Genomic DNA, 25,649 nt, shown 5'->3' on the forward strand with positions numbered 1-25,649 from the left:
CACTTAAGTTCAGAAGTGTTCTTGTGCTGGTTTTCATTTCAGCTACTTCCATAAGGGCATTGGCCATCAAGACTAGGGAGCTAAATATGTCACATCTCACTGCTGCTCATCTGATTAGCTTTAGGGACTGGGGAAGTTTTACCTTATTGTCCTGGTGAACTACCAGAGCCATCTGAGCTTTTTGTTGTTTCCTTATTGATTCCCAGTTGTCGATTTACGTCAGCCATTAAAAATAGCTTTTTAATCTTCTTTCTGTCTCTTGAAACTAGAGAAATCGTTAATTATTTTCTCAGTTAGAACAGGAAGAATAGTTTAATTGCTTAATGATTGAGAAATAATAAGTTAATAAAACACACATAACAGAGAAACACAGCAAGGTTCACTGGTTCTCTTTAATTGTCAAATTTTCCTGTTCAGTCTGTATAATCTTGCAAATGCTGCACCACATTGCAGCTGAGTTTCCATGGTACTCCACAGCCTAAGTAATAGGGGAAAAAAGAGAGATTTAAAAAGGGAATTGCTTTTTACCAGTTAATGAAAAACAGATCTGAGTAGGTAGTCTTTACTTATGGTAAAGTCGAATAGAAAATAATGCTTAAGACTTGTAAGCAGGTCTCAGTAAGACCTGCATTCTTACTCAGTATTGCTAATGTCCCTGGAAAATTGTTTCATTGAGCCAACTTTAGGGAATGCTACTCCTATCAAGCTCTCAAAACGCATCTCACATTGCAGGGAGGAGAGAGTGGTGAAGTATACATAAATAGTGGACGTGATTAATGAAACAAGTGTATGTGAGAGAGATAGAGATGTATATGTAAAGGTTCTAGCCCATACAATTCTTGGAAGAAAACTTTTAAAATTAATCTTTAATGGATCAAACAGAGCAAAGAAAGTAACTTGCTTGATACTCCAATTTAAAAATAAATAAAAAAATAAAGTAGCATCTCATTATACAGTAAGCTTTGATTCATTATTTATTTTAATACAATTGTAGCACTGGGGTTTACAATACCAGCTAGAAACTTTGTAAACTACTTTTCCCACAGTAGTGACAACAGAATTTGTTCATTACATTCCTTTTCTTCCTCTCACTCTCCCTCCTTTCCTTCTCTTCAGCAAAGTGCAGAAGCAGTGGGCAGAGAAAAAAGCAAAGCATTTCATTTTTGTTTGTGAAGATTTAAGTTGATACAAAAGTAGACTGAACTCTATTAATTTTTAAGGGATAGAAATTTACCCACGAGTCTGGAAATTACCTGTTTCTAGAGGAAGCACATTCATCTTGGATGGCTATTTAAAAGAAAGTGGTAATCAATTTTGCAGCAACATGCTAGGCCATTTTTAATTTCTTTCAAGTTAAATGAATCTGCCATATAGAATACTAGAATGTTTCTGAAAGCTGTAATTGTCAATACTGTGCTTTATAAAGGAAAACTATAATAATTGCTAAATCAGTTTATGTGGAACACAAAATCAAATTCTTAGTGGCTTCTGTGTAAACCTGAACAGCTCTGTGGGTACCATTTAAATTACTCTGGATTAAAATTGTGATAACTGGAAGCAAAGTTTTCCAAGAATCTTTTTCTAAGCATCCAGATTCTTGATTTTGACTGAAAATAATATACGAAGTTGTCTGTTTCTTTAAGACAGATAAAAAGCAAGGATTTAACTTTTTCCCATAAACTCTGTTGTAATCCTGACATAATGTGTCAGGAATGAGAATGTAAAATTCTGGCTCTGCTAAAAGATTCACCAGTTCTCTTACTGGTATTGCTTATGCCAGAATTTCATCTAAGACATTGAACTCGGTCAATTTGGAAGGTTTCCTGAAAGGCTTCCACTGCATGCACATTAACATACAACTTTCCCCCTCCCCCCTCCCAGAAAAGCTTTATTTTTCTAGGTGACCAAGAATTTGTAAAACAAGAGGTTCTTGGTTGGTAGTACACCGCTGAGTATGGTCTAAGACTTATTCCTTTATGATGTGAAGTTCTATTAAATATCAGGTTATGTAAATAAAAGGTTATTTCATTAAAAAAAAAATCTTCATTTACAAGACTTTCTATATAATACAGTCATTTCAAAGACCATCTTATATCTTGTATTTCATACAAACCATTGAGCATAAAGACTTTGCTCCTTTTTTGTTTTGCTTTGTTTTAGACAGCGGCCGTCCTTCACTTCCTCTATTTGAATAAATTGCAAAGAATAATTCTTCATAACTGAATGGGAGAGAGGAGAATGATTCAAGAGATAACATTCTTACAGTGCGTAGGTGTTAATTACAACTGTTGCACTTCTACTTTTAAGTATACTTTGATAAGAACTGGAAATGTTTTTTTTCTTTGGTATTTTATACGTTGAAGACCACGTGTTGTTTATCTTGCTGCTAGGGTATACATTTTTTTCTTCTCAGAGAGAGGAGCACAACATAGGAAGAGATGACAGCCAGGTGTCATATCAGCATCTGAGCCTGGAGTAGCACATGATGTTAACTGCCATTTATCTCCTTTCATCCCTCTGTTGTCTGGGAAATCCTGCTAATAAGGTAATTCGGTTGTTTATCTCTTGATATGTATAAATACAGCACTTGTTACAAGGAGAGCTGATTTCAGTCAGCGTCTTAACTTTCCAAAAAACGTTCCCTATCCTGCAATAAAAACTTTGTTTCAGATCTTGACAAAAGGTTCACGGATCCCCAGAGCACTACAAATGGTGGTCATAAAAAAGTCCATATTTAGACTCAATTTGAGCAAGATTTTTCTTCGTGTCAGGCAGCATCGTAAAGAATCTAATCAGCCCTGACTGATATGCTGCTGATCACTTGCAAGAATATTTATTTATACTTCTCTCTCCTGTGAGAATTATGTTCTTCAAAACTTCTTAATAAAATGTACTGCATGTTTGTAGTGAGACCGATTACATCTGAAATCAAAGGATACAATCACATACCTATAAACAATAAACACTTCTTGTTTGCATTGAACGTTGAGATATTCCATAGTAGAATAGATATTGTAAAATATATAAATCTGTATCCATTTATGTCTTCTATTGAAGTATGGTATCTGAAAAGCAAATACTCTGATGCCTATTATTCCTGTAAACAAATAGTTTTCTTGCAGGATGTAGCAGGTACAAGCTATGTTTTCTTCACTACTGCATCTCAAATATCTGTGACCATCTGAGTGATGAATTTTAGAACATGAAAAGAAATTTTATTGGTGAAGTGCAAGAAGAATGATAATAGGACATGTTAGAGAAGTCAAAATGACTTGCTATATTTCACTATGAATTCTTCCCTAAAGATGTGTGAAACTGAACGTACTGCTGGAGTCCTGAAGATAAAGCTTTTTGAAGTTAATGGAGATATCTTGGTTGATTTCACTGTATCAAGATAATTGAGGTGGTTTTGATCTACTGCAGACTCTTCTGCAGTTAGGACCTTTTCACTCTTCTTTTTTTTTTTTTTTTTCTTTTTCCCATCTTATCAAATTTAGTGTGCTTCCATGACACCAACAAAGGTGGCAGTAGCATCTAATAACCTGAAAGTCTGAGAGGAGGAACAATAATTTTCCAAAAATTCAGGTGAACGTTGTTCGATTATACTTTTTTAAGGTTTGGAAACATGCTTCTTATGGTTGCTGATACTTTTTTACAGTTCTGTATGAAGTTATAGTAAAACTGAAGTCTTCTCACAAAATCAAACAGGCAAGTTATATATTGCTGTTCTCCTGTGGAAGTGCTTCCCTCTTCAACAGAGAACAGTGCATATCTTTTAACAGCTGCGTACTGTGGAATATCAATCATTAAGCCATATGTTCTATACACTAGTGGCACAGTGCATCTGTTATTTTTCCAAAAAGTAAACAGGCAGACAGAGTGCACAGGCTTGGGGGTTACATTTTAATGCATGGTTGTCCAACCTTTTGACTTGCCTGGGTTGCACTGAGTGAAGAGGAATTGCCTTGGGCTGCATCTACAAAGGTTGCTCTGAAAATAATGTCTCCTAATTGTTTCCATGGATACTACAATCAATACAAACAGCACATTAGCACTGTTTAATAGAGAAAATTCTCAGCTGCAAAACATTCTTTTCCAGCAGAGTCACCATCATTAGTTATAGGTTTTCACCACTGATGAGCAAGAGCCTGCCTGCTGCACCCATAAAAATCTCTCTGGTAAGAGGGGGCTTCTGAAAGTCTGGTAAAGAGGCATGATCCAATTTTTGATTACAACTCAATATGTTCCATTTGAAAATCCACAAGTAATTTATTTATGTCAACTGAAAATGGAGTCACAAATAAACCAAAGAATCTGATTTTTTGGGCAATCTTGAAACTCATTCGCAAATTCTTTTATCAAAATGGAAAACAATGCTGCATGTTTTTCACTGTTCACAGGGCTGTGTTTAGGCAGTGTTTCAAAATCCATACGTTTATTTGCTATAACTTGAGTTAGTGCTGCACTGCACCCTCACGGTGCTCAGTTTTCAACCTGGAGGGTATTAATAGCACACCAATGTGACACTTTGCTAGCGGTGCCAGGCCGTGTGTTGGATGTGGCTGATTCGACATTATCTCAAGGCTGATTTTGCCTTTACCCTGTCTTTGTTACCTAGTAACTTGGATGAGAATTACCTGGTTGAATTTTTTAAGAAAATTTGTTACATTTCCATTTTAAATTGGGAAGCCGATTATGTTGGTGTTATGGGAACAGCAAAAAATGAAGTATCCATTTAACAACCCCCAAAGGAAACAATTGTCTCTAACCAGATATCTGTGTTTAAATGTGGTCTGACATTTTTCTTTTTAAGAGAGGCAGATGTTTCACATCGTATCCCATCAAGAATCTTTTTAGTCCAATCCTTTCTCCTTCCTTTTCTTAGCCAAGAATGTATCCTGGTCATAAAATGTTAGACCTTTGCTCAAGGCTGAGTCATGAGTTTGCACTATTAGAGCATATTTCTTCTTGAGTAATAGGAAGATAATCTTTTCTGTTGAAGTGTTTAATTTATGCTTAAATGTGCATTATTGATGCAAATTGTTAGCTGAAGAGAACTGTTCTGTGGATGGTTTCCTGCATTTGAGGACTGATGAAATATGTCTCTTTTGAGCATTCAAACAGAGTATTCAAACAGAATGGAATACTTTAATAGAAATGATAGCACAACACTGTAGAAGCAGTTATAAAATTGTGCTTTGTTTTTGGGAGGGATATCTGATCAATCTTGTCAGAGTATTTCAGAATATCTGCTATGTTGGTGAAATATTCTTCGTGCTGTAAAAAGGTTGATGTTTAGAAAATTTATAAGCAATATAATATGTAATTTATAAAATTTATAAGCAAAATAATATGTAGCCTCTTGTGGAAATCAACAGTCAACATTTTCTTCCTTATTAATTACTAGATAGTGCTAATGAGCAACCACCCATTCTGGTAGAAAATCTTCTACCAGTGGGATTAAATGTTGAAAGAACCTGTAGTTAACAATAAAAAATTACTGAGAGAAAGCAGTGAGAAAGCCAAATCCTGACTCATTTTTGTCTTGATAATAGCTGATCATTTGAAAAGTGTGCACAACTCCCTTGTAATGTGCAACCTGAGCAAAATGAGTAGGATATTTGCTTTTCATCAGCTACTATATTGCCCTGGTAGCAGGGTATCAGTAGAACTCCACAACATTCACACCTACCTGCGCAGGCACTGTGTAATTCATGGTATTAGTAAAACTGTATTTAAAACTAAAGGTAAGAGTTTTGAGTTGATAGAGGCTATAAAGCTATGTACTTCTTTATATTTAGATAATCAACATCCTATGTGATACTTGCTAACATTTGGCTAACATACAATGTTACTAGAACATAGTAACACGGCAGTTTGTGATTAAATGTCCATGGTATTCATAAAAGGTTTCCTTCGCTGTTTCAGAAATGCATCTTGTTCTAAAGAAATACAGAGGATAATATGAGTCCAGAAACTATAGTCATGTTTTCGGTCTTTATTTTGCAGTGCATATAAGGCCAGATGTTTGCAAGTTTTATGTAATGAGAGGGAAGGTGAAGTTGAAGCTGTGAACAGGGCAATATGAGAACTGCCAAAGGAATGAATGATAAAGAAACAGATGTAGAGAGAAATAGTCTTTCATATTCTCTGAACATCATTTGCTTAATCATTACTATTGCTGTCTGGTGACTACTGAAGGCATTTTATTTTATACCATCTGCCCTAGAGGGAGGAAGTAAAGCCTGAGATGTCACTGCTGATAATCTAATCATATTTTAATAACGTCTTTTGTTGTTGGTGTTGTTTTTGCTGTTTATGTTTCTTTGGTAGTGATTGGTTGCTTTAATGTGCTGTTGACTTTTCTTTTTTAAAAGAAGGTCCATTTTTGTCCTTAAGATAACTTATGTAATGGAGTTCAAAAAAAATTTTTTTTTAATGAATATTTTATGAATGAATGAAATTTTACAAGAATTTTTATCTTTCTGCAAGATCACCTTAGTCTTTAGTTATTACTGCGTAACAATGCAGAAGAAAAAGGATATATATTTTTTTCACTTCCTCAAAGGCTTTACCAGCAGCCTGATATGAAACATGCTGATATCTGTGGTTGTCTTTCCATTCATCTCAAGCAACCTTTGCTCTTGGTTCTAAGATGCAGAACTTTGTACCTTGAAGAGTCACAGTGGTGTAATCAGAAGACACTTGTAATTATAATATTTCCATAAATCCGTAAAGTTTAAATAGGTCTGCTAATTTGGCAAGATAGTTGGAAAAAATGGGCTATCGGGAGAAATGAACTAGATAGTAAGAGTCCACTGCTGTATTTTTTGTTTTGTTTTGTTTCTTAGGTGCCATCTACATGTGTTGTCCTACCTTTATCTGAATTCAGTACTTAAGAATGCCTGCAGAGTGCGACTCAGTACTACTTGTCCATTAGGAGCAACTTAAGCAGGACAGCTAAGGCTGCTTTGCATGATTTTGCTTTGCCAGATTACCCATAGCAGAGGTGATAATTGTAATTGAGACTTTAGTATCTTTTGTCATGGTAATTACATACTGCATCTTTTAAAAGAATTTAGGAATGCATGCAACAAAATGTAGATCAGAAGCTTTGCCACAAAGGATAAGGCAAGGGAAATGAATTAAATTAACTTTTTATTGGGTTGTCTTGAATACTCTGTTAAATAATACAATACAGGTATGCTTTAAAGGAACAAAGAGAGTGGGAAAGCATATCTCTTCAGCTTTACTTTGTGGAAATCCAATTCATGTTTGCTTAGATTTACTGTAAGAGAAGACGACCTTGAAAATTAGGCAGTGTTTGTTCGAGTAGTCCTATTTAATTCATACATGATAGATTGAGAGAAGTGTTGTACCTCCTTGATTTATAGACTTTCTCTTATATCCTTATCACCTCTGAAGAGGAAAGATTTATCCTGTGAATAGAGAATATATAGATGGATAATAAGTGCAAACTTGAAAACTTACACAAAACTGCAGAAACTCGCACTTTTTAGTCAAGATTTTTAGTTCCATTTCAGACACTGCATCCTATTCTCCTTAGGGTTTGGGTAGGTGATGTTCACTGAAGAATTGAACAGACAAAATGCTTATGCAAGGTAAGGATGTGACAAATCTTGCTATAATTTATTTATATCATGTGATATTTACATTTTTACACCTCATTGCTTTGTATGTGACTCCAATACTCTATTTGCATAATAGAGGTGTAGCAAAGCAGTCATAGAGCTCTCATCTTAATGAAATCCCTTGGCCACCACTAGGACTGCAACAGACCAACTTCAGAGGAAAGAATAGGAACAGCTGTGTATTCCTACTGTTTTCCACTTGCAGCAGCAGAACTGGTTTGTAGATACAGATAAGCAAGAACAATCCCTAGGGCCTAGAGAACAGGGTGCATGCCTAACCTGTCTTTATTCCTGCTGAGCACAGCAGGTGACTATAAGTACCAGGGAACCGTAGTGTGTAAAATTAAGCACTTTACTAACTATTCAGAGTGGATCAAACACAGCCAAGTGAGTACTGCAGCCAAGATTTATTTCTTCCTCTCTATATTCTGGGCTTTTTCATCAGACACTTAGTGAAATGTGGGCTCTATAAGACATTCAACATACCATCAAACCACTGTTATGAGAAATGCCTGTTTTGAGAAACAACGATTTTCCAACAGGTGCAAATCAGGAAAGATAGCAACAAACAAGAGTAATGTTGGTTTTGTAACCAAATGGTATATATTATTTGCAAAATTATTTTGTCCCCTTTTTTTGCATTGTATAATGCATGTCATCTTCTTCTCCCCCCTTATATCCTCTCCAATATGTATTAATTTGTGTAAGAAATAAGTTGTTGTTGTATTAGGAAATTCTTAACAATAAAACCTTGTTCTAATGAACAGTTTTTATTATTAGATAGCATGAGGCTTTGTTAAGGAAGCCAATGTCTGGTAGGAAGCTTTGAAAGCTGAGAGAATTATATGCAGAAAATTAAAGGAACATACAAGAACTCATTCTTTTCCCACCTTTTCCAAAAAATAGCAGAGTAAGTCATAAGATCTGAGTATTCTTATTCTCAGCTTTTCTGGAACTAGACTCTAAATTTTTATGCCTCAAACTTTAAATAAACTCAGTTATATACCTCTTATATAGTAATCTATTTTTCCATAATGATTTTGAATTAAGTGAAGTGTGCCATTGCTTTGGCCTCTGTGGCAACATCAAAGACTGTTCCTTCTAAGTAAATTTTCTACCTGCCAGACTCAGTAAAGAAAAATAAATCTCACATTGTTCAGTGGAAACACTGATGTGTTTTATGTGTTTCATAATGCTGCATTTGTTCTAATGTTCCAAAGTTATAGTCTGCAGCACTGGGATATGAATGTGGGCAGCAGTGAATACATTTTCTTGATTATGATCTTAAGTCTTAGGGAAGGAAGTCTGAAATTGTTTCTTTGTCCAATAAAAGCAAAGTGGAAGTATATGGTCCAGTAACTGACAGGCCACAGAAAGTTAGATTATAAATAGAAAAGTTATAATTATCCCAAATGCAAATATGGAGTCATCAATCAAGTATGAGATTTTCCTTTTGAAAAAGAAGGTAACTTCAGAATCTACTGTACATTGTATTACATCTAAATACATCTTGATCTGTGTGAGTGGGGAATTAACCTTCACAGTGACCTACAAAGATATTTTGAGCTTATTAAGCCCAATACATAAATCAAAGTTATAGTTGTGTTGCATTAGCAAGAGAAAAAGCATAGTTAATGGAAATAAGTATATTTACGAGATGAACAACAAATGCCAACCAGCTCCTCTATGGAGGGATTAATCCGTCTTTCCCTTTACATTCCATTTTGATCTAGAAAAGGAAGCAGCAGTTCTGCAATGATTTGTCACGCAAAATTTTTGACTAAATTTCAGCTAGAAGAGGATCTTTATGATCTGACCTAGCATGTGTCCTGTAGTTCACAAAATAACACAGTTCTGTATGAAACATATCTGGATTTCATGGTAACTACTGTGTTGTTAAAAATCTTCAAGCCATTACAGAGATGAATAGTGTAACTGTCACATATGACATTTTAAATGAAATTTGATCACATCTTCTGAGTTTGCAGGCTATAGAAGTTGAAATTATGGTATTTTAGCTTCAGCTGTGGCATCAAATTCAGAACAGGTCAAAATTCAAAACAGCAGCCACATCACTTTACTTCTGAAGGCTGAACTATAGCATTGTGATCTAGGTAGAAGCAATCCTCTTGGTTTCTCAGCAGTTACAGCTGTTGAAGCTCAGAGTGTGTTATGATTTTTTAAAAGAGAAAACTTTCCAGAGCTGTTCATACATCACAGTAATGTATTTTATCTTACATTCTCTGCTAATAGATTCCTTGGGATACAGCACATCCTGAGTACTCTGTGCTAAATTTATATTCATCACATCAACTGAATTTCAAGTGTTTACGGTTGACTTTCATCATGAAAATAAAAATTTCTCAGTTTTCATCATTGAGATTTGGAGAAGAAACTGGCTATTTTCCTTCTTCAGACATGATGATATCTACTGAAAGTGAAAACCGAATTTCTCAGCGCATGGCAAATTATGGCCATAAGGAGAGAAATCTTCCATATAAGGGTATGAAATCAAACCCCACACCAAGAAGCTGGGATCTTGTCCCCTGCTATATTGTACATTACACGTTGATTACATTATATGGAATCATGTTCATAACTGGCCTTTAGTGCTCCAGAGGGAACTTGGTTCATAAATGCTATAGAAACTTGCATTTAGTCTATAAATGAAGTCAGTCACTATATTTTGCCAGGATAGGAGAAAGACAAAAATCTGTATGTTCTATTTGTTTTCCTATTTGAAAAGTTTTGAATTTTGAATGTTTGAATTTTCTGTAGTCATGGGAAATATCCTCGGCATTAAACAAAATTTACATCGATATTTCTAGAAGTGCAGTTAAAATGGCAATTGCTATTTCAAAGGCATTCTAATTATGAAAGGAAAGATTAAAGTAAATAAAGTTACCAAAAATATATCTATCACACCTGCTGTTGGACATTACTGAAGTACGAATGACTAGGAAAGTATGTAGCTCTTTAAAAAAAGTTATATTCTTGGAAGTGAACAAAAATGCTCTTGAGTTTAATCAAAGTAAAAGAATTAATGTGAGACCGTGTTTTAAATGTTTATGAATTTTAGAGAAAAAAAGTGGTCCTGGAGGCCTGAGGGGAAGATTGGGAAGATTGATAATTAAAAATGAAAAAGGACCAATTAAAGTTGTATTATGGTGAATTTATTTTGTATGACAGTTTCAAATTATGATCTGCTACTCCATGCCAAGGATGTGTGTTTGAACATGATCAAACCCAGGTGAGTGATGGTTAAGAAAAGTAGCCATGAATATTAGAGGAATTTCCTGGCATCTTTCCTCTCTGATGTTGTAAACTATTTGTCTACATGATGGTAATACTCCCATCTTGTTATTGCTTGTAGCTTGAGAAGCATCCTTTTGTTGCTTTTGACCATGCTCCTCTGTACTTTGAAATCTTTTCATATGTACGGAACAGAAGTGGAATCTTTTCATTTGTGCTCTCTTAGAAATGGTTTTAAAAGTGTTAAGTCTTCATATAATGTGTTTGATTTTAAATGATAGGACTATACTGATGATTTGCTGTTGTTGAGAATCTCAAGAAGAAAAATTAAGACAATATGTTGTGGGCCATCTTTGTTATTTTTGTAGAAGTCAAGATTTAAAGAGGTTTCCACTTCAAATCCTAATTTAGAGAGTTAAAGTGCCTGATTTCTTCAGAAATGAAGATGTTGCAATCTATATCTTTATGCATTTTATATTTTATTGGACTCATTTATTTCCGTGATTTTGTTATCTATCATTCTTAGGCCAATTTGCAGCCTTAAAACACATAAAAATGATTCCCAATAACATAACATCATTTCCTACTACACAGACATAGAATCAGGAACTCTGCTATTTAATAGAGAAACTCAGAGAGGTGGATTCATAGAGATTTTGAGTGACTCTCCACAAATACAGAAAACTAAAATTAAGTTAATAAGGCGTACAATTTCTTTTTGTCTCAGTGGTAGCAAGTAAGTATCACAAGTGATGTTCCTAGGAATTTCAATCCTGTTCAAGCAGATTTATTTACTGTAGCCTATGAGTCTAAAAATAAGTTGTTGTCAATTGAAAAGAGTCATCTGTTTGCTAGTGATTCAGCTGTGAGATTTTCACACCTATGTTTGAGGATAATCAGATAACATGGATCTATGAACCTCTTATGCCTAGAGATAGGACAAGTTTGCTGAACTTGTCAATCTAAGCAGTAGGATTTACTTTGATTATTTAAAGTAGAAATTGTCTCTGTGAGCTATACTATTTACAAGATGTCTGTTTACATCTCTATAGAAGTCAGTAGTTAAGCTGTTGTTTGAACTGTATGCTGGATTTCTGTTAGGGAGCGCCCAAGGAACTGTTTGAAACAAGCAAGCTCTGTCTTGGATTTCATGGATAACTTTCTCTTGCTGATCAGGTCTGTTACTTTTTGGGATTCTCAAATGGTTTGTGCTTCTGAATGGTTCAGTGCTCCTGAGGAAACTTGGTCAATAAACACTGCAGAAGCTGTCCTTTTCAAAATTAATTACATCATTGCATTCTGCCAGGATAGGGGAACAAGGGGAAATAAATAGAGGTATGATTGTTGGGATAGATTTTTCTAAATGTATTACTACCTTTAATAAACTTTATAACCCCTATGAATGATGCAACACCAGAAGTAATAGAAATGAAAACGCAATATTACAGGAACTTAGAAGTTATGGATTTTTCTAGGCAATGTCTAGTAGTGAGATGAAATATATAAGTAGCTCTTAATCTTCATATTTTAGAACTTCCACTTTAATGCAGGATCAAATATTTTTTTTGAATAACTATTCATAATCCATCTGTACTTGGTGCCTTCCTAGTATTTCATCACCCAAATCGTAAGACAGATGTACGAAATCCATATTACTTTGTCATCCTTTTACTGCAAGTGAGTGCAAAATAACTGTTCTAAATAAAAATAAGATTGTTTTTACTAAAAAAGCTTGCTGCTTAAAATTGTGAGTAACACCGAATATTAATATATATTGTCAATATATATTTGTGGTAATTATTACACTATTTTTCCTCTTTTCCTGTATTCTTCTCACATTGCTTTTTAATGTGTCTCTGCTCAAGTTGAAACAGTTTCTCAGTAAGAAAAATGCATGAAACAGTGTTGATTTGCTTTGTACCTTCTTACAGATAAACTGGAAAATTCAATTTTTCAATCAGAAACGTGAGAAGGATAATTACTGAATTTTAAAATGCCTATATTTACAAAGGCTTAATAAAATATGCATGAAGAGGAGAGACTTGGAAGTGTTAGTAATACATTAGGCTTTAAGTATTTAGTACCAAGAACATGCAAACAGGGTAGATTTCATTAATGGCCACAAAGTACCAAAGAGACAGATTTAAAATACACATTGAGTAAATAAAAAATATATAGGGTAAATGCAGGAAAGACGTATGCTACTCTTTTTGCATTTTCTTATGAATGAGAGTATATTCTTCATGCCTGCCTTTGTATACATCTTTTGAATAATATACTCTTTTTATACAGTGTTGCCAAAAAAGATGATTTTACCTTGATAATATAATAAGATTGATAATTTAATAACTGGATCATAGGAAGTGTTAAGCCTTTTGCTGTATACTCTGAAACTTATAGTTTGACGTGCTTGCAAACTCTTTTGCTTTGTTAATATGTGTCTATTTTCACTCACTGAAAATGGTGAACTGACCTCAAAACTGTAGAAGCCTCTAAAAAGGGCTTTGCCCTGCCAGTGAGTGGTACCTGTTACTGTTCAAGCTCAACTGTCCATTGATTTCCCTGGGCAGTGTTTAAGTGGCAAGAGATGTGACTCAATTATTTGCTTCTTTGCATTGTCTATACTTGGAAAACCTGCCCATCTGGGAATGTTGTTCCCAAGACACAAGTGGATTGTTACATCTCTAAATACTGAACATTCAGAGCTAGAGCAGATCAAGACTTTTTCTCAACAGGAGTTGGTAAGATGGTGGGATATGCTGTTTGAATTGAAAACTTGTTTCTGAGAGATCTGACAGACAGGCTTGTCAGCTCTGAGTCCTGACCATGCTTTCTCTTGTAGAGACTTTTACTATAATGCCTTGAGTAGCTGTGTTCAGCTTCTGGTTGGTATTCCCAGTGCCAATATGTGGAAACCATGTGTCCATGTCAACACATAGCAGTGAAATTTTGGAGGTAAGAGTGTGTTATTGAGCCTTAGCTTTATAACTGGAGAGATTGTGTTGCCTTGCATGTGATTATATTCAGTTAATATGAATTGTTCAGGAAGTGGAGAAGCAAACTCTGAGCTAATACAAAAGCCAATTAAGAGTCACTAATTATCAACTCTCAGTGTGTTTCCTACTACCCAAGAAAATAAGAATGTTAACATCTTAATTTTTAAAAAATGTAGTAGCTACTTGGAAGCATAGTTTGCAAGGAGCAAGTTTTAAAACCTCCCCCTATTATTATTTTTTTTTTTTTTTAAATTTTTTTTGGTCTTTTGGATTTTTTCAGTAGTGTCCTCATCTTTCTGGACTGAGATGAAATATTTCCCTTTAGATCTACCCATTTCTATGAGGGTGTTTTTCCTACAAGTAATTCTTACGGCTTACCTAGGTACCCTCTACTGAAGAAAACAACACCCACGTACTGTAAGGCATATAATCACTCTGCAGAATTGAATTTGGGCATCTGCTCAAACTTTGCCAACTTGAGCAGCAGCAGCACTCAGCAGCCTCTAAACTTCACCACCTGATGTTTACTCAAGTCTTAAATTATACTTTGGAGAGATTCAAGGAACGTGAAAAGCAAAGGAAAAAAAAACTGGAGTTGAGATTTATGCTTCGTTGGTGCTTAATAAAGAAAAACTCCAGGGAGTGTGCAGTGTTGAGAGCTTAGGGTAGGGATTTTGACTATTCATTCATTAATTTCACATCATACGTTCATGTGGATTTTAACTGCAGCATAAATTATGAGCTTTGGAGCCTAATTATGCCAAGTAAGAAACTATCAAACAAACTTCAGTTGTTCTTAATGTAGTTTGAATGATTGGTTTCTTTTTGCTTTTAAGGCCTCAGCAAAAGCATAGCAAATATTGACCTATGCCACTCAGTTTTTCCAGGAAGATAACTTTAATTTCTACTATGGTCTTGTTGCTAAGGTCAAAAAGCCTTTAAGAAATTATTTCCATTCCTTCCCCTTTTCAGAAAAAAAATGTATTCAGCCATCAAAGAGCAATCTGTAAGGTGCAAAGGTCAGGAAAGCATACTCTTAGCGGAAGCAAGGAAGAGTTACTGTATGTAAGCTCTCCCTGTGAGTATCTCACACCAATGCTTTTAAAATTCTGGAAGAACTATTGGTGCTACTACAGGCTCTTCTACTTGATTAACAGGAAATATTCTACATGAGTTAGATGAGTTGACTGAACTTCCTTGGCACTGCATTTTTTAGGCTGCATGAGGTGGACCTGAAGTGATAGGTATGGGCTTATTGACTTTTTTCTATTTTCTTAAGAATCTGGCAAAGTTTTCCAAACAAATCGTGCAAGGGAAGATGGTATAAATCAGTCTGAAATATTTCTTGTCATCATCTTGAGCTTTGTAGAACTAGTTTGACAGTTCTTACATTTCAGACTCTTAGCTGATATTAGATATTCAAAATTAATTTGATTAAATATCTAAGAATGTGTCACCAGTAATATGATTATAATTTGAATTTTTATTCTAATTTGAATTCTGTATTGAATTTTATAACAGTCAGTTCTCACTGGGAACAGAAGTGAATCAGGTTCACAGAAACAGTCTTGGTGATCACAAAGAAATTCTCGCTTGCAATTCAGCATATGCACAAGTTTTCACTGTTAAAATTGAAGATTATAAATGTTAGTGCAATTTCTTCTTCTGAATTTGAAAGAAACTGAAGCATCCTTGTTTATGATACTTACATTTGACCGCTGGTGGTTAAATTTCAAGATTGCTGAAACTGTGGATGTCAAGTTTGCAATCAGTAGAAACTGTAAGGTAAACTGGCTGAAACACTTTAGTAGACTGGAGATGAAATGTTTTACATAAGTTGGAGTTTTCATTGCTTGTGTTTGGTTGATAATGCTCCCAGTATAGCATCAGTCCCCTCCTCTCCTTCTCTCCCTCTCCTCTCACAGAGTTACTGAAATAACATACTATGTCAACTATTTGTGCATTGGTCTGCTTGGTCCATATACATTACCATCTAAATAGATGTTATAAATATAGTTCTGACAATTTCTTTAAATTGTTTTAATTATGTATGTTTTCTAATGTAGGTTTTTTTTTATTTTATCTGAGTTTTCATGTAATCGCTTCATGGGAAATCCAAAACTGAAAATGAAGTAATGATGCTGTAATAAGCTCCTTAGTTTGCTCTCCATATTGTCAAAGAAAAATGTTTCTGACAATCTAGGAAAGCATATTGCAAAGAAATGCATTTAAGGGACAGTGGCCAGCCGTAAATGTTAATGTCTAAATTAAATAGGTGCAGAAAAGAAAGGTATAACGGCTTATACATTGGAAATTGTTTAAAAGGAGGAAAAGAAGAATAATCCTTGTAATCCTATATGCAAACTTTAATCTTGGAGATAATGTGTTTTGTATTCAGTGAAAGCCTTTTTGAGTAAAAGATATCTGTGTTGAAAAATTCAGTTCAGAATGAGTATAGGTGTAAATAAGGCACTGGAAAACACTGGTGTTTTTGAGTGGTATATTTGGAGGATGTTGCAAAACATCAGGTAAATATACTCAGAAGGGAACTTTCAGAGAAACCACTTTGCAGTTATGAGTTGGAGTACAGTTGTGATTCACACGATTCTTGCGGGAACTATTTAGAAACATGCAGTTTCAGAACATTTAAGCTTGGAATTGATAAGGAAAAATCTTATTAATTTGCAGAGTCACAGTAATCCTATTAATTATATAAGCAGTAATCCAATTAGTTTAGAAGTCCTCAAGACATTCCACCAACATTTTCACCAACAACCACATCGTTGCCATTAGAGACCATTAATGCTCCGTTTGAGCTTCCCAAAAGTGGGACAGTTAGTATAGTTGTGACAGTGTTGTAAATGTTTTTCTTTATGAAACCTTAAATTACTTATTTTAGTTTGCTACCCATTCCTGTTAGTTTCCCACTTATCCTGACTATTCAAACTACTTAGTCTACATACTGCTGTATGAATAGCTCAGCAAGTACCAAGACAACCTGTAAATTCTTTAGATTAGTGAACTTCTCTCCAATCTCAATTTGGCCAGGCAGTTTTTCATTTAATGTTTTAATTTCCAATTGTAATTTTTGTCTGTTTTAGTATTCTGTCACCACTGACAACTTGAAACAATTCAGGTGGATTAGGCTGTTGCCAGGGATGATAGGTTGCTGGTATAGCAACTTCAGTGAGTTTGCAGATGACACCAAGCTGGGAGGTGGTGTTGATCTGCCCAGGGTAGGGAGGCCCTTCAAAGGGATCTAGATAAGCTGGATCACTGGACTGAGGTAATAGGATGAGGTTCAACAAGGCCAAGTGCCAAGTCCTGCATTTTGGCAACAATAACCCCATGCAGCGTTGTAGGCTTGGGACAGAATGGTTGGATGACTGTGAAGAGGAAGGGGACCTGGGGATGTTGGTTGGTGCTTGGCTGAACGTGAGCCAACAGTGTGCCCAGGTGGCCAAGAGGGCCAACGGCATCCTGCATTAGAAATAGTGTGGCCAGCAGGAGCAGGGAGAGCAGGGAGGTGATCATTCCCCTGTACTCAGCACTGGTGAGGCCGCACCTCGAGTATTGTGTTCAGTTTTGGGTCCCTCACTACAGGAAAGACATTGAGGCATGGAACGCATCCAGAGAAAGGAAAATGAAACTGGTGAGGGGTCTGGAGCACAGGTCTTATGAGGAGCAGCTGAGGGAGCTGGGATTGTTTAATCTGGAAAAGATGAGGCTTAGGGGAGACCTCACAGCACTCTACAACTTCCTGAAGGGAGGTTGTGATGAGGAAGGGTTTGGCCTCTTCTCGCAGAAAACAAACAGGACCCGAGGAAATGGCCACAAGTTGTATCAGAGGAGGTTTAGGTTAGACGTAAGGAAGAATTTTTTCTCTCAGAGAGTGGTCAGGCACTGGAATGGCTGCCCAGGGAGGTGGTGGAGTCACCATCCCTGGCAGTGTTCAAGAGGTGTCTGCTATGAGATATGGTTCAGTAGCTTGTGGTAGTAATGGTGATGAGAGGACAGTTGGACTAGGTGATCTTGTAGGTCCTTTCCAAAGTTGTGATTCTATGATTCTATAGTATTGCAGTATATGTGGAATATAACACTTCCAGAATGTTATTGACTCTTTACAAAGCCATGTAGGTATTCAGCTGCCTCTGAGCTAGCTTGAAGTTCCCAGAGGTGGTATTGCTTTGTGCAGTCTAAAGAACAATATATGTTTGTCCTACAGAAGCTTACTTAACAGGAGAGTGGTATTTCCATTAGAACTGTAGAACTACAGTGATGGTGCTATCAAATACCTCACTGTGTTGTTGAAATCCTTCTTGCTTTCCCACCATGCCAAAGAGTAATGGCGGGATTTCTTTAATGATTCCTACCTTATCTTGAATTGAGAGACATATTAAAAATTTTTTTTTTTGCAGTTCCAAATTGTCTTTGCTTCTTTGGCTGTCCCAGCAGCAACAGCTGTTATTTATGTGCGTTTCTCAGATAATGCTCCCTGAGGGTCACTCTTTTCTGAATGACCTGTGATTATGTCTGGGAGTTATGACTTTTTTTTGGACACATTTGACACATGTCCAGTGAGTACAACCATTCCTTCTCATACTAGTGGCTTCACGTTCTTGTTCCCACGTACTGTGGTACTTCCCACCGTATTCTCTTTGAGGTTATATTTTATTCTGTTAACAGTTATTATAACAGTATTATTAAGCCATATAATGCATGTTTTGTTTCACCTTTACGCTCAGTTGCTTTTATACAGTTCTCTTTTAAGATGTCAATAATTTAAAATAGTTTGTAGCTGCCCAGTGTCAATGTTAACAGATTCCTTTTCCTTGTTTCCTTCTCCTTGAAGAGGAGAATAACATAAAAATAATGGAAGGTTAACAACTTAATTTCTTGGCCTAGTATATCAGTATACAAATGAAGCTGAGCAGATGTTTATATTAACATTTAATTGAATTTATAACAGACTGTCACGTTACATACATTAGTAATAAGCATTACCAAAAATAAAAGAAAATATTATGCATGTGCCCTATGTAGTAGCATGACATGAGCAAGGGAGTAGATCCCTCAGCAGTTGAAATTTTTGCTGTCAGTGGAATGAAAGGTGTACAAACCAGCTGTGGCTGTTTGTGCTCTTTATTCTTAGGGTTTCAGATGGGAAAGGAGTTGTGCATGTTAGATTTGACTTCAAGGCTTGCTTTATCAACTTTAGGTTTAGCAATGAGTAGGTCAAGGTAACTGTTATTTCTGACATAACAAGGTATATTCAAGATCAGTCCAAACCCCACATCCCCCCATTTTCTATTTCTGTCTTATAGATTATTCTGCATGTTTGTTATTTTTTTTTAATAGAACTGTTTTCCAATAAGATTCTGAATGAGTGTAACCAAATCCTAATGTCAGTCCATGAAACATGATTATAAATAAAACATCAGAACCCTGTAACTTCCTGTCTTTATTAATATTCTGAATCGTTAGTACTCTCAGAACGATGTATTATTATTTAAAGTAGAACAATTTATCATTTTGATAAAAGAAGTTTTTATTTTGGCTAATATGTTCATTTACCTTTATTATAATGTCCATTTCTGCTGGCTGTCAATATGTTGTTCCTCTTCTTTGTCATTTCTGTAGATTGAAAAGGAACGTTGTGATCCAGCTAGTGTGAAGGCAGCTGGTAATAAGAAAATTGTTAGAATTATTGAGCTCTCCACAACACCCGGAAGACTCATTTACTAGAATTATAGCTGTTTATGAGGAAGCTCTCAGTGATACTTCACCCTTTTGTCAGATGAGTATTATCTATCTACAGGAAGGCATAAATATCTATCGTGTAAGGTAACAAACCTTAAGGAGGGATTATATTCACAAATAAAGAGAATTGCTGTGTTTTGTGATGTAGGTAATTCAGGAAATGGCAAGTTTTCCTTTTATCACAGTGAATAGTTTAATCTCATATTTCAGCATCACATACTGAGCACCGAGGCTGTAACTCAAGCATCCTAGAAACATGAATATTCTCCCAATATTTATTTATGCATTCTAGTTGCTTGATTTTCTTTCTGTATTTTGTCTGAGTTACCTTCATTTCAGAACCACTAAGTTCCTCAGTTTAAAAAACAAGTCTTTGCCCAAATGATTAATTTAGAAGATACGTTCATTGTGATAAATATAACTCACTACTAACAAAGTTAGCTAGCACAATCTTAAAAACTAGATATGCCCAAAAGTATTTCATATATTGATGTGTGCAAGATTGCATTCAGTTTCACAACATCTTTTTGGGTTTGAGAAGCACAAGTACTCAAATACTTCACAACCTGCCCTATAGTTCTGCCATTACAAAAACTAGTATCTCATAAAATGGAAACTCATGACAAAAACTTTGTGCCATGTTGGATGCATTTGATTAAAAGATTATTTTTAAAATATCCTTTTTTATTTATAAACTATCATGCTATTCCCAATGCAACTCTCTAATATGAAACAAGAATATAATATCCATAGAAGATTTCTCTTTTGAATGTTTTTTTTCAAAAACAAGGTATCAACTATCAAAGAGAATGTCACATAATTAATAACAGTTTAGTCAACTACTTATCATTTTGACAATGTGATAAGCCTATATAAGAGCTATATACATTTGTTTGTCATCTAGTCTTCTGTTTGGAAATGGGTTATGTTGTGGTTTTTATGACAGAGGTTATAGCCTTGTGTTTTTTAATGTATGTGATTGATTTAACCTAGTGGAAAGAGATCTGGTTTACTAAAACCAAGGATTTAGCACTTGATCCCAAAGTATATGCATTACTCTATTTTGAAGCCATTCTTTTATATGAGCTAAAAGAGCCAGAAACATTCCCTAACTTAGGAAAAAGGCTCTGATACTATAATGTATTAGGCTTAATGAAACTGCTTGCATTTAATTTGTCTATTTTCTTTTTTTTTCTGTTAAATCCCCCACTTGCTATAAAACAATTATTTGTTAAATAATTGAACATAGTATTTCTCATTTTATATGGATTTAATAACACAAAATTCTGCATAATTGGAGGGTTTGTGAAATATGACAAAATATTTCTTTTCTTGTCATTGTTTCCATTGTAAGCTATATAGGGTACATTCTACTTTCCTTCTTTGCTGCCTGTGCAGTGATTTTACTGTCTCCTATTATTTTTGTTAGTCAGATATAACTTTTTGAGGGAGTTCTTGAATAAAGCAATGTCAGTCAGATCTTTCAGAGCTATATTTCGCCAAGTTCTACTGAAGTTGCTGAGGATGGTTTTCTTCAAAGGGGCTTTCCAAGTTCACACTGAGTGTGTGTGTTTTCATTTGGCTTTTCATTGTTCAGGTTTGCTGACTTGGAACAGCAGGGAATACTTTTTTATACACTTTCCTGAAGTGTGATGCGAAAGTGTAGAAATATTTTACTTCTCCTATGAGAAAAGGTTTGTGCTTTTCTTTCAATGCTGCTGGAATTTACAAGTATGACCAAAGTTTGTCCCGATTGAACACAAAGGTTAAGCAGATTTTAAAGTTTTTCTTATTCTTTTGCAGTTCCTAATTTCTGCAAGAAAGAAATTCCAGTTAGTGTGTTCACAAAATTCTGTCCCTACCCTATGATTCCCTATTTAATTGTTAGAGAATGTGATAAATGTTTCCATGTTTGATTACCTGTTTGAAATAACTCATCTCCATATCCATTTGAATGTTAATTTTTCATAAGAGATCCTGTAAGTGCACATTAATGGGTAGTTTCTGTGTAAATACTCAATTGGCATATAATATTTTTACAAGAAAACAATGTAACATTACCAATGTAATTTCAGGAAATACCATGCAAAAGGGGAATAAGCTAACAGGAAGCTATATAATATCGTAATAACGTCTTATGGTAAATAAAATAGCATATTGATGGGAAAAGATTGTAAATGCTACGAAAGGAACTAATACTTTAGGTGATTTGATTTGTTGAAGAGATTTGAATATTTAAACATTTTGTCAGTAGTAGACAGCAAAGCACACACAACTGTTCCCTCCCTTCTCCCCATTGGGCTGGGTGAGAGAATAGGAAAAAAAGTAAAACTTCTGTGCTGAGATTGATACAGTTGATTAGGACAGAAAATGAAGGGAATATAATAATGTTGATGATAAAAGAATAGACAATACAAGTGATGCATAATGCAATTGCTCCTCATCCACTAAATTGATGCCCAACCACTCCCTATTCAGCTCCCCCCAGTTTTGTTGTTCAGCGTGATGTCATATGGTGTGGAATATCCCTTTCGCTCCCTCAGCTTCCTTGCTAACAGGGTAATATGAGAAACTGAAAAAAAACCCAAACGGATACTAAGAAGAAATGAACTGTATCATAGCTGAAAGTAGGATAGTGCTTTTAAATTAGTAGCACAGAAACAACTATGCAACAGCGTGAAATTACCCAGGATACACAGATTAATATTAGATGTTAATATCTTGAAATACCTCCAGACTGAGTTTTTGGGCTTTGGATTTGGTAGAATAAGGGTGAAGAAGAGGAGAATGGGCATTGCACATTCTCTAGGATAGTTTTTCCATTTTTCACAAGCTACTGACCTTTTTGTTTCTTTATATTCAACAATGAAATATTTTTGTTTCTTTTGGAATCTGACTGTCATGACTTATTTATACAGACTGTATTTTACATAGGGGTGTCACGACTGTAACATACAGATTAGCGGAAACAAGTAGAAGCTTAAATTGAATTTGGTGCATGTGAAAAGCACTGCTGGGGAGTATATATATGTATATGATGTATATGAGGTATAGCGAAGTTTCAACTTTCCAAAAGAAATGTTTATTTTCCTTTTTTTGAAGATCTTACTGAAAGAGAAGAAAGTTACATTTTATGCTTGCTTCGTGCCTTCCATGAATTCCTTTTCTTGTCTTATTGCTTTGAAAGTCTTTCTAAAATCATGGAGGCACCGAAATGTGGTTAAGTATGTAAAATGGATGTAATGTTTCCCAGGGCATGGAAGCAATAGCAATATCCATAATGTAGAAGTCTGGGGCTAGTTCTCCTTTACTGTAACATCATTTGGAGTCTTGTAGTTGAATTCCATGCAGTAAAGATCTCTTGGGAACAAGAAATATGTGTCCCCAATGATCAGTTTTTAAAACTCATTTTTTGCTAAGGTAAAAATGAGGTTTTTTTTTTTTCTTTAGAATCAATGTCACACAACTCTTTAATTCAAAGATCATATTTCTCTGTTCTGTCCAAACTTTTAAAAAGGTAATAGAGCTGCTGATTTACTTGCTATCCTATAATGTGCTGCAAAAAGTGAGATATGAAAATCTGTAATTGCGCTTTCATTCACTGAAGCAGAATTTTTAAAAATAGAACTGAAGGGAATACACTCATGTTTGCATACAAAACTGAAAGGACTGTGATGGTGTAACACAGCTAAAATTTTTAATTCAATTATTAATAAATTAATATTCTGTATTAAAATAGTCTAATAACTAGAAAAATGGATAATACTGTTAAGACTTTAAATCACACATCTGGAGAAATTATACTGTGTGATGAGATACCTTGGTTAATTTTCTGCTTTGTGGTCTTACACCAGACAACTATTTGCTTAATAATGAAATATACATGCATAGAATGTAATAATATTACTTATGTTTTCCTAGAGATTCTATAATTCAACGGCATTCTATAATTCAGCTGCATGTTTGTGGCTCCTAATTATATCATTGGAAATAGAATTTAGGTATGAGATCTGATGGCTGGAAGGAATAGTTCTGTAGCAACAGAACAAACAAAAGGAAAAATAAAACTACCTACATATTTCAGTGCTGTACTAGTATAGCTAGGCACATTTTAGTTTAGCCATGTTTCTTATTTTTAATTAAACAGAGATAAATCAGCATCATTATATACTGTAATTTTGTCTTTTCAAGTAAAACAAATAAAATGGTTGCTCCACTACTAACTTATGCTTAAAATGACAAACCGAATAAAACAAGTTGCAAGAGCAAAACAATAGCATGGGGGAAAATAATAGGAGGCAGGATAGAACAGCTTGTGTTAGAAAGAGCTCGTGGATGTAGAAGGGGAAGTAAAATAAGATAGACATATCAAATAGAAGTGAGTTCAAGACAGTTTAGGAAATAGGTATGTTGAATAAGTAAAAGCAATTTGTTATCGTTCATTTTCTTGATTCAATCTGAAGTTTCTGCTTTTGCTGATATTTTGATTTATGGTAATTTCCTCTTGCCCTCTGTAAGGAAGGCACTTTGAATTTCTAGCCACTCCTTTCTGTGGTGATGCCTTGACCATCCACCAAGGAAGTATTCAGCACCTGCCAGCTCTTGTAATCTTTCCAAATCACTCCAGATTCCTGAGTGAAGAGGAAAAAGGGAACGTTGTTTTAAAATCCCCAGGTTCTCCCTTCTTTACAATGAAAGGAGGCAAGAAACATTGACAGATGCTGAAGAACTGGTAGGAGCTTCATTCCCATGTGAGAAGAAGAGATGAGAGGCTATGTAGGTCTGGCTAAGTAGCAGGGCAAATTTTCTGGATTGGGCTGCTTTAGATACAGCAGAAAGCTAATTTAGTGTGTAAATTGTGAACGGTGCAGGTGGCTATGTTGTGCTGAGGAATGTGAGTTTTAGCATATGATATTATTATGTAGATAAATAAGAAAGCAAACCTTCCTTCAGAAGAATAATAATAGGGTAATTCTGGGGCATGTTGCTGAAAGAAACCTGAGGGTGGACTCAGTGAAGAGAGAATGAGAAGCAAATTATTGCAGCAAGTAATTTCCTCTTCTGGTGAAATGTCAAAAACAACAACATGAACAACAACAAACAGACTACCAGGGAGCAAACTGTACAGTCTCTTGACACCTCGAAATTGGCACATCGGTCAGTGATGTGAAAGGGACAGGTTTTGTGTGTAGAATTGATGATGTTCCCATTCCATCTGAACTCCTTTTGCAAAAAGCAGCTGTGTTCCTTTGCCAAGGAGACTTCCCCGAATTGGTATTTCCCCTGAAAAAAGCTGCCAAAGTTGATCATGTCAATGAAATTACACTGTGAAATTACACAATGAAATTAGCTTAATTTAAAAGTGAGATTGCTCTACATGATAGACACACAACGATCCCTCCAAACAACTCAGTGAGGTTAGTTTAACTAATGTACGAAACAAGAGGTTGTCTGAATATCAGTTTTTCAAGTTATTCATTTGTTGCTGCTCTGTTTGTCCTGATCAATAGAGGTAATATTATGGAGAAGTATGAATTTTTTGTCCCAAGTACTCCCATATATTTCTTGCAAGGCAAATTCAATTGCTTTATCTTTAATATGAAATGCCACTCTTCTATTTTATTAGATTCATTAAACCACCATGTTTAGTGATTTAGCCATAAAGAGAAATAATCTGTTGCTGCCAGTGATTTTTGAAAAGTCTCAGAACTTTAACTAAAAGGCACGTGCTGTGCAGTTCCACAGTACACAACCTGCCTTCCTCAGGTGTGTCAGGTACCTATTCCATACGTGATAAATTCAATCTATATTGTCACAGAAGTCTCAGCGCAAGACTTTTGAACTTATTGCCATGTATTAAATCAATCTTATCAACACTTATAAGCAAAGCCAAAGCAAATACAGTCGGTAGAATTGAAGCTCAAAAAGATGAAGCAGCCAGTGGGGGGTCTGGTTGCTCGGGGTTTGCTTCTGACTGCTGTTCTTTGCT

This window comes from Tetrao urogallus (assembly GCF_951394365.1).
Source record: "Tetrao urogallus genome assembly, chromosome: 13".
In the NCBI taxonomy this organism is placed as follows: domain Eukaryota; kingdom Metazoa; phylum Chordata; class Aves; order Galliformes; family Phasianidae; genus Tetrao; species Tetrao urogallus.